We start from the raw sequence: 10,322 nt of genomic DNA, 5'->3' as shown, positions 1-10,322 counted from the left end.
TTACAAGAACTGTTTGGTCTGTATATAAACAAGTCATCTTTGTGCCGGATATTCTATAGCGTATAGAGAGTCTTTAGTTGTTAGGAATGTGCATTGAGACTGCAAGATGTCAGAAGGGTGATTTGGAAGCAAGACACCTTGATTGGGCAGATTCTGCTCGAGTTGTTAGCGCTATTAATAGTCTCAATGTTTACCCACTTTGGGTGGTTCTCTTTTGCTGCATGTAGCGTAGGCCACACGCTTTTTGCTCCTTTGTTGATGGCCATGTTTGTACTTCTTTTCTCTTAATATAAGCCGACAGCTTTGTGAAAAAAAAACAAGTTGAATGACTTTTGCCATTCATAAGGCCTGCCGAAGAGGTTGGTGGAGGAATTTCCAAGAATCAAAGGCTAAAGTAGTAGCAAACGAGCTGGAGACAATTGAGGAGCAAGGGTGCATCTTCGGAGATGATGTGGGCGTGGAGGTAGAGAGTGGGGGGAAGCTTGAGAGAGAGAGCGAGAGAGAGAGAGAGAGAGAGAGAGAGAGAGAGTGTGTGTGTGAAATAGTAAATTGAACTTGACTAATAGTAAAATAGGAAAGTCTAACTTCGACCAATAGTAGTGGGACAAAAATGGCAACCAAAAGAATTTCGAAAAACATGAATTTGGTTTCTTGGGAGCTGATTACATTAGTCAGGGGAGGCCAAAAAAGAGTCATCAGCCTTGATATTAGGAACTAATGAGGTGGCAAGGCAAGTGAGGTGGCACGTATGTGAATCCCCATATATAAGACTCAATTTAAATGTCAATCAACCAATTGAAATGTGTCCAGTTTTTACATAAGTAGGGAGTTTTTTAGCGACACGAGCAACTCCAATGGCATGCGGTCCTTAAGAGCGCTGAGCGCTTATGGAAGCACAATCGAAACAACACAGTACGTGTACGACGAATCCTTTCTTACCTGTAGATTGAATTCTACGCTTCTGCTGTAACTTGGTAGCACACACACCCAAGAGCCCCAGTTTTCAAGCATGGATAGACGGCTGGTACAATCCAAGTTGGGTTAAAGGCACGCTCTAGAAAATGGAGACTGCAAACAACACCATGCACAGCCCCATGGCACAACTGCCAGAGCTTAGCTTAGAGGAGGCACTTGCTTCTTTGGAACGCATGTCCCATCCCCCTTCGCTTGAAAACTTGACATGCATCTTGCGTAATTGCAGAAAACACAAAATTCTAGCGCATGCCCTGCGCTTGCACGCCTACCTGCGCAAAAGTGGGCTGGAAGCTCATAGGTCACTCGGGAACTACGTCGTCCCAATGTTGGTGGAAGTTGGAAGCATGCGGGATGCCCAGCAGGTTTTTGATAGGTTGGTTGATCGGAATGAGTATTCCTGGACTTCTCTCATCACAGGTTATATTGAATGTGGGGAATTACAGCATGCCTTCGTGCTGCGCCAAAAAATGCAGGAGGATTGTGTACATCCTAGTGGGCATACTTTCGTGGCCTTACTAAAGGCTTGTGCCAGGTTGAAAGATAAACACAAAGGCCGACAAATACATGCTGAGATTGCAAGAATGGGATTGTTGGAAAGAGATCCTTTTGTTGGTAACACCTTGGTTGATATGTATGCCAAGTGTGGCTTGCTTGCAAAAGCACAGGAAGTGTTTGATAAACTTGAAGTTCGAGATGCAGTCTCATGGAATGTTCTTATCACAGGGTATGCTGAACATGACCTTGGTCAGGACGCTCTGAACTGTTTTGAACAGATGCAAATGGAGGGCATCACTCCTAATGCGGTCACATTTATTTGCAGCTTGAAAGCTTGTGGCAGCGTAGGCGCCAGAGACAAGGGCCGAGAAATACATGCTGAGATTGCAAGAAAGGGGTTGTTGGAAAGACATCCTTTTGTTGGTAACGCCCTGGTTGATATGTATGCCAAGTGTGGGTGGCTTGCAAAAGCACAGGAAGTGTTCGACAAACTTCCAATTCGAAATGCAGTCTCGTGGACTGCACTTATCGCAGGTTATGGTGAACATGACCTTGGTCAGGACGCATTGAACTGTTTCGAACAGATGCAATTGGAGGGCATCTCTCCTGATGCGGTCACACTTATTTGCAGCTTGAATGCTTGTGGCAGCATAGGAGCCATAGAGAAGGGCCAAGAAATACATGCTGACATTGCACGAAAGGGGTTGTTGGAAAGAGATCCTTTTGTTGGTAACACCTTGGTTGATATGTATGCCAAGTGTGGCTTGCTTGCAAAAGCACAGGAAGTGTTCGACAAACTTCCTATTCAGGATGCAGTCTCCTGGAATGCAATTATCGCAGGGTATGCTGAACATGACCTTGGTCAAGACGCTCTGAACTGTTTCGAACAGATGCAATTGGAGGGCATCTCGCCAAGTGCGGTCACATTTGTTTGCAGCTTGAAAGCTTGTGGCAGCATAGGGGCCATAGACAAGGGCAGAGAAATACATGCTGAGATTGCACGAAAGGGGTTGGTGGAAATAAATGCTTTTGTTGGTAGTACCTTGGTGGATATGTATGCCAAGTGTGGGTTGCTTGCAGAAGCACAAGAAGTGTTCGACAAACTTCCAGTTCGAGATGCAGTCTCATGGAATGCACTTATCGCAGGGTATGCTGAACATGACCTCGGTCAGGATGCTCTGAACTGTTTTGAGCAGATGCAATTGGAGGGCATCTCTGCTGATGTAGTCACATTTGTTTGCAGCTTGAAAGCTTGTGGCAGCATAGGAGCCATAGACAAGGGCCGAGAAATACATGCTGAGATTGCGAAAAAAAGATTGTTGGAAAGAGATCATATTATTGGTAACACCTTGGTTGATATGTATGCCAAGTGTGGCTTGCTTGCAAAAGCGCAGGAAGTATTCGACAAACTTTCAATTCGAGATGCAGTCTCGTGGAATGCTATTATCGCAGGGTATGTTGAACATGACCTTGGTCAGGATGCTCTGAACTGTTTCGAACAGATGCAATTGGAGGGCGTCTCTCCTGATACGTTCACATTTGTTTGCTGCTTGAAAGCTTGTGGCAGGATAGGAGCCATAGAAAAGGGCCGAAAAATACATGCTGAGATTGCAGGAAAGGGGTTGTTGGAAAGAGATCCTGTTGTTGGCAACATTGTGGTTGATATGTATGCCAAATGTGGCTTGCCTGCAAAAGCACAGGAAGTGTTTGACAAACTTCCAGTTCGAGATGAAGTCTCATGGACTGCACTTATCGCAGGGTATGCCCAGCTAGGAGAGAGTGGAAAGGTTTTTCTCATGCTTGACAGAATGAGAGCAGAAAACATAAAACCAGATGGGGTCACATTCCTTAGCATTCTTACTGTATGTTGTCACACAGGTCTAGTGGAGAAGGGCCAGACATACTTTGAGTCCATGAGCAAAGACTATGGCATCACTCCAACTATTGAGCACCACACTTGCATGGTTGATCTCCTTGGCCGTGCAGGCCAATTAGACAAAGCAGTAGTGATGATAAAGAAGATGCCATTAAATCCTAATCTCGTGTTGTGGCATACTTTGTTGGGTGCTTGTCAGAAGTGGGGGAATGTGGAGGTTGGAAGATGGGCCTTTGAACATGCAGTGGAATTGGATAAAAAGGATGCTGCAGCTTATGTCTTGATGTCTAACATCTATGCAGATGCTCACATGCAGGAGGACGCTAAACAGATTGAGTTAATGAGATTAAAAGAATAAGCATGGAAGAAGCCAGAGGGTTAGACTAATGTTGGTGGAATTGTGCATTCATTGTTGGTAGGGGATACAAGACATTCCCAAAGCAAATATGTATGCAAAACTAGATCTTTCTTTCAAAATAAGGTACCAGATTATCCCAAGACATATCTGATAATCTTAAGGAATCTGAGTTATGTGGGCACATGAGAAGCTGGCTACCACTTGTGCCCTGATTAATGCACCCAAGGGGGTACCCATACATGTAAAAAAATCATGCGGGTTTGCAGAGCTGTCATTCAGCTACAGCACTTATATCCAAAAGTAGAGCAGCAAACTATTCTCATCAGAGGTGCTAACCACTTTCATGTTTTCAAGAAAAAAAACTGTTCTTGTGGGGACTATTGGTAGTCCTAGTGTAACTATGGTAGTGTTTATTCCTCCTACTTGAAATGTTGATGCTAGCATGACAGAAACATAGGTGAGGCGGACTCAGACCAGGAGAGCGAAAGGATGAAAATGAGTTGGGATCGTGTGCTTTAGTGAACAAGGTTGTGACTTTTTAGAAATCCAGTCTCCTTACCTCAAAAGACGTTTGATTTCTGCCATGTACACCATGTGACTTGTTCATGATTAAATGTGGTGTTTGCATTTTGTCTTATTACAGATTCATCCCCACTAGATTGAATTCCCTTATTAAAGTGGACAAATTTTTTCATGAGCTAGTTCTAGTATTCAGTTTTGAAGTTTGTTACAGAAGGTGCTATATCTACTGAGGCATGTATCTTTGATAAAACACTTTATGACATGATAATATGATGGAGAGTTCAAGAGTTGAAATGACATTGTTCTTTATTTGTACTCCCATAGATTGCTATATTCCTATGGATGAAGTTGTGCAGCCAGGTACTTTAGATACCCTAAGTCTACTAAGACATTTCCAAAGTACTTTAACAATACCATTGAGCAGAGATCTTGCAGGAATATGAAAATTGTATGGTTATGTGGACTAACTCTAATTAGTTTAATTTAGTTACCCCAGTTTGGGGTTTAATACATAAGCCAAGACTTCATATTTTCAATTGTTGCTGAATGAAGTTTTGCTCCTCCTGTTTGTAATATGTATGACCTAACTTCCGTCTCCCGTTTGGTCAATTTCCAACAGGCCTCGAGCTCAATAAGTATAACACAACTGAATAATTTGATGGTATGCTTTATAGATAGTAAGTGGGCAACCTCATTTAGTTTGCTCTATGAGGCTTGATATTGCCTATGCTACAGGGTTGCTCTGTCAATTTAGGCATTGTCCCTCAATCGCAGATTGAATTGCAGCCAAAAGGGTTCTTAGAGATGTACATGGTACTCTCACTTTTGGTTTGTATTATGCTCGAGATTCGGACATTGACCTTCATGGGTACACAAACTATGATTGGTCAAGGACATCGATGATTGACGATCCACTTTTGGCTATTGTTTGTCATTGAGTTCAGCAAGCAAGCTTAGGGTCTCTTTTTCATCTAGTGAAGTGAAATATAAGGCAACGAACGCGACCACTATAGAATGCACGTGGTTGAGGAAGTTAAACATGATCTAGGTAATTCAAAAGATAGTGTGACCACTCCCACTTACTGTGGCAGTCAAAGTTGCATCACCATAGCAAACAATATCGTCTTTCATGCTCAGATGAAGCATTTTGAAAATCATCAATGATTATAGTCAGAGCTGTATTGAGGACTAATCGACCTCACTATTTTCCATCCAAGGACAACATGGTAAATATCTTCATCAAAACCTTTCCATCTATACATTTGTACATTTGCACACCTTCAACAAGGCTTGGGGATAAGAGATCTACAAAAAATATCAAGGGAAGGGTCGAAAAATGCCATTGTTTTATTTTGTTTTGTTTTGAGAGCCGGCTTTGCTCTGTGAGGCACTTACACCCACCAAGCATCTCATGGAGAACTTTTTCCCCCCACCTTATTTATTCGGTGCCACCTCAAGTGTGGACTCTCCATAATCAACTGAAACTTTGAGCGTGGAGAAGATACCAGGACCTTGACGAACCCAGGCATGTGGGACTTGCCTTCGACCCCCAGGCCTCCAGCTCATCACGCTAAAACTCCATAAACCGGCGGGTGCTCGAACTAGAGCTACCATACCCATATGGGGAGTCGGCTCAACCATAGGTTACTAAAGATGAAGTTGTGCAACCATAACACTTTAGGGATGCTAGGTACTATCGAGACATTTCTATAGTCCTAAAGCCATGCCGGGGTGTAGGGGGGGGGGATTGCAGGAATATAAGCAATGGTATGGTTATGAAAGTTAGTCTTGGTTTAGTTAGTCTACTCTCTTTTATTTGGTTTCATATATATCCCAAAAGTTTAACTTTCATTCTTGTCTATTTAGTGTATCTTTCTATTTGAGTAAATCTCTCTTTGGGAATACAATCTAGTAGCATTGCTTTCCACTTCACGACTCTCCCCAATCTCTCTCTCTCTCTCTCTCTCTCTCTCTCTCTCTCTCTCTCTCTCTACATGCGTGCGCACAAACACACACACACATATATGTATGTATGTATGTATGTACACACACACACACGTGTACATATGCATGCATGCATGTATGGGTGGTAGCACGATTCGTTGGACTAAAAAGCAGTGTCGCAGTGTGTCCATGGACACTGCTTTTTTAGTGCTTGTAAAAGCATCGTTCAAACTGATTGTGAGACTGGTTTGGAGTGTAAATTGAAAGATAAAAACCGCGTCCCACGCCATGATGCGTAACTAACAAAGAAACTATAACTGCCAGTCTCGCTTCTCTTTCTGAAACCTCTCTCTCTGTAACCTCTAGCTTTGAATATGGAGCCTGGAATCTCTCTCGCTCTCTCTCTCTCTCTCTCTCTCTCTCTCTCTCTCGTCAGTGCTTTTCGTTCTTTCTTTGCATTCTACCTCTCGGAAACAGCCTCAGAGTAGCAGCACTTCAAACAGATGGCGGAAGAGGTGAGATCCTGAGTGGAGTGGAGTCTACAAATTCCACTACCAACGAGGAACAAATCAACTTGAGACGAGAGCAGAGTAGAAACACTTCAAACCAACGAAATATTTGCAAACACTTCTGCTGAATCAACACCGTCCCCAGGACCATCAAAGTTCATACTCAAATTTCCTGTCAAAAAATGGTACGTGCCTCTGTAAGAAACGCATTTGCTTTTCTATTTCTTAAATGACATTGCAAATGAGGGCAGGTGGCGATGCTTTATGCTACTTTTTACAGGTGCGTCTAGTTTATTCATCTCTGGGACCTGACGATGTCAATGCAGAGACATTGATACAACTAACCCGTCAAGAAAAAGAGGTAGACACTGTCAGAGAGTACGAGGCCGCAAAGAAAAGAAAGCAACGGCATAAAGCAAGGGCAAAGCGAGCTATGCTAGATCAGGAAAATGTTGTATCTGACATGGACAAGAGACGAAAGATAGCAAAGGAGGTTGTTTCCTTCTTTTTGAAGAACAAACAAGAGGAATGGACTTCGAAACCAGAAAGGATATCTTCATGCAAATCTTGTTTTATTCCAATATTAAGCATTTGCATAGTTCCAACGATGAAGTTCAGTTGTTGCAGGAAACAATCGTAACCAATATACGGAACACCTTAACCCATGTCAAACAACCACGTAGCCATGATGAAGTTTTCTTCAAAATGTCTACTGTGATGATGTTGATGAATTTTAATGGGCAAGAATGCCAAGATTTCAGCATTGCAAAGGGTTCCAAGCTTTTGGGTGTTCACATGAGAAACTTCTACTCTGCAAAATCTCGCCTACCCATCAAAGAATAGGGAATGCTATCACTATCCTCCTGCCGAAAACAACAACAACGATGCAACAATATTACGTAGGAGGTTCAAGATATTGTGCTTGCATTTTGGACTCAGGAAACACAAGTGTCCTCCAATAATAAAGATGTTTGTAGAAAGAGGATAAGCAGAAAAACCTATGTGAAGCACCCTATGCATCTTCTTGAGGAACCTTAGGTCTAGATTCGCCTCCCCATGATTCCTCGTCTGAGTCATAATGAACTTCTTCTAGATCGGTTTTTGACATGATGAACTACTTCTAGACTAGTTTTTGCCATGATGAATTGCTTCTAGATTGGTTTCTACCATAATGAACTGTTCTAGATTGGTTTTTGCCATAATGAACTGCTTCTAGACTGGTTTTTTCCATGATGAATTGATTTGAGGTTGCATTCTCACTGCTATGTGACTGCCTGGAGCCATGTCGATTCCAAGTTAAGGAATCACACATTCAAGTGGATCTTTTGTTGGACTGCTTTGTCAATGTTGTTGCACCTCTTGCGTGGCCGTGCCACTCATAACTTCTCTTGTAGCTGCTTTGAGAATGCTTTGTGTGACTAGTTTCTGCTTGTGCTTTACAGTGTGCTTTGCATGTGCTTTAGCAATGTTAGAAGTGTTTTCACATGTGCCCAGTTGGGTCTGTCACTTTAGAAGTGCTCTTGCAAGTGTTTTAGAGCTATCTTTTCACTTTAGAAGCTTCTATGGTATTGGATTCATGCTGAATGACTGCTTTACCACTGCTTTATTTTTAAAAACTGTTTTTCACAGCTTTATTTTTTGACTGGTTATCAGTGCTTTAACAATGCTTTGTGACTGCTTTGCATGTGCTTGTTACTACTTTTGTAGTGCTTTATGACTGTTTGTCCTTTTCTAAGCTGCTTTGTGAGTGCTTTTCCACTGCTTTCTACTTGTAATGTGCTTTGCATGAAATTTACAAGTTCTCTGTATGTGCCTTGTGACTGCTTTGAAAGTGCTTTAACATTGATTTGTGACTGCTTGTCCACTGCTTTCTATTTGAGGAGTGCTTTACATGTGCTTTTTAGTGCTATGACAATGCTTTAGTGTTGCTTTGTCACTGCTTACTTTTGTGATTGGTTCGGTAGTGTTTTAGCAAAGCTATGTATGTGGTTTGCCATGTTATTTGCCTGTGCTTTTGACTTCTTAGATTCTGCTAAGAATTGCTCAGTGACTGCTTTACCACTGCTTTCTTTTTAAAAATTGCTTTTTGATAGCTTGAATTTTTTATTGTTTGTCAGTTTTTGGCACTTCTTTTGCAATGCTTTGCATGTGCTTGTTACTGCTTTAGCAGTGCTTTATGATTGCTTTTCCTTTTCTTGACTGCTTTATGAGTGCTTTTCCACTGCTTTCTACTTATAATGTGATTTGCATGAAATTTACAAGTTCTTTGTAAGTGCTTTGTGACTACTTTGAAATAACATTGATTTGTGGCTACTTGTCCACTGCTTTCTATTTGAAGAGTGCTTTGCATGTGCTTTGGCAGAGCTTTACATGTGCTTTGGCAGTGCTTTGCATGTGTTTGTTACTACTTTGGCAATGCTTTATGACTGCGTGTCCTTTTCTTGACTGCTTTATGAGTGCTTTTCTACTGCTTTCCACTTGTAATGTGCTTTGCATGATTTGTGGCAACTTGTCCACTAGTTTCTATTTGAAGAGTGCTTTACATGTGCTTTGGCAGAGCTTTGCATGTGCTTTACATGTGCTTGTTCCTGCTTTGGCAGTGCTTTATGACTGCTTGTTCTTTTCTTGACTACTTTATGAGTGCTACTTTCCACTTGTAATGTTCTTTGCATGATTTGTGGCAACTTGTCCACACTGCTTTCTATTTAAAGAGTGCATTACATGTGCTTTGGTAGAGCTTTACATATAATTTGGCATTTCTTTGCATGTGTTTTACATGTGCTTGTTACTACTTTGATAGTGGTTTATGACTGCTTGTCCTTTTCTTGACTACTTTATGAGTACTTTTCCACTGCACTTGTAGCCTTGCATGATTTGTGGCAACTTGTCCATTGCTTCCTATTTGAAGAGTGCTTTACATGTGCTTTGGCAAAGCTTTACATGTGCTTTGCATGTGCTTGTTACTGCTTTGGCTATGCTTTATGACTGCTTGTCCTTTTCTTGACTTCTTTATGAGTACTTTAACATTGATTTATGGATGCTTGCCCATTGCTTTCATTTGAGGAGTGTATTACATGTGCTTTTCAGTGCTATGACAATTATGCTTTAGTGGTGCGTTTTCACTGCTAGGGAGTTGCTTTGGAAGTCCTTGAAAACAATTGTCATATCAAAAGCTTTTTGCCCAAGTCCTTTACATTGCTTTGGCAACGCTTTATGATTGCTTGGGCTTTTCTTGACTGCTTTATGAGTGTTTTTCCACTGCTTTCTACTTTCAATTTGCTTTGCATGAAATTTACAAGTTCTCTATATGTGCTTTGTGTGACTACTTTACAAGTTCTCTGTATGCCCATGGAGTGCTTTACATATGTGCTATAATTTGTATCCATAGAGTGATTTCTATCCATGATTTCTATCCAACTGTGCTCCCTTTGTTTTGTGCACCGGCATAGGTTGAGTTCTTCCAGTGATTCAAGGAAAAATTTCTCGAGATCAGGATTTAGCAACGCTTGTTTGAGTGCTTGAAGCCCTATTTCATTCAAAAGATGAAGGACAGGTACACATGTTGTTGCATTTATCATGTGCAAATGTGTTTTGTGATGGATGCAGCCAACCAGCTGAGGACCCAGAGTTTTGGGATTCATGG

The 10,322-nt window shown here is 41.7% G+C and overlaps 1 pseudogene across 1 annotated transcript; it reads left to right on the top strand.

Annotated features, from left to right (window-relative positions):
* The first annotated feature begins 820 nt into the window (after positions 1-820).
* On the top strand, positions 821-4,288 carry LOC147887602 (pentatricopeptide repeat-containing protein At4g13650-like; annotated as a pseudogene). Its single transcript, XR_015543163.1, has 2 exons — positions 821-1,273; positions 1,312-4,288. The product of XR_015543163.1 is annotated as a pentatricopeptide repeat-containing protein At4g13650-like (transcript).
* The last annotated feature ends 6,034 nt before the right edge of the window (positions 4,289-10,322 follow it).

Source organism: Dipteris shenzhenensis, chromosome 22 (genome assembly GCF_047967505.1).
Source record: "Dipteris shenzhenensis isolate YYH24624 ecotype China chromosome 22, Dip_SZ_1.0, whole genome shotgun sequence".
Classification (NCBI taxonomy): Eukaryota; Viridiplantae; Streptophyta; class Polypodiopsida; order Gleicheniales; family Dipteridaceae; genus Dipteris; species Dipteris shenzhenensis.
This window is presented reverse-complemented; position numbering and strand designations above follow the sequence as displayed.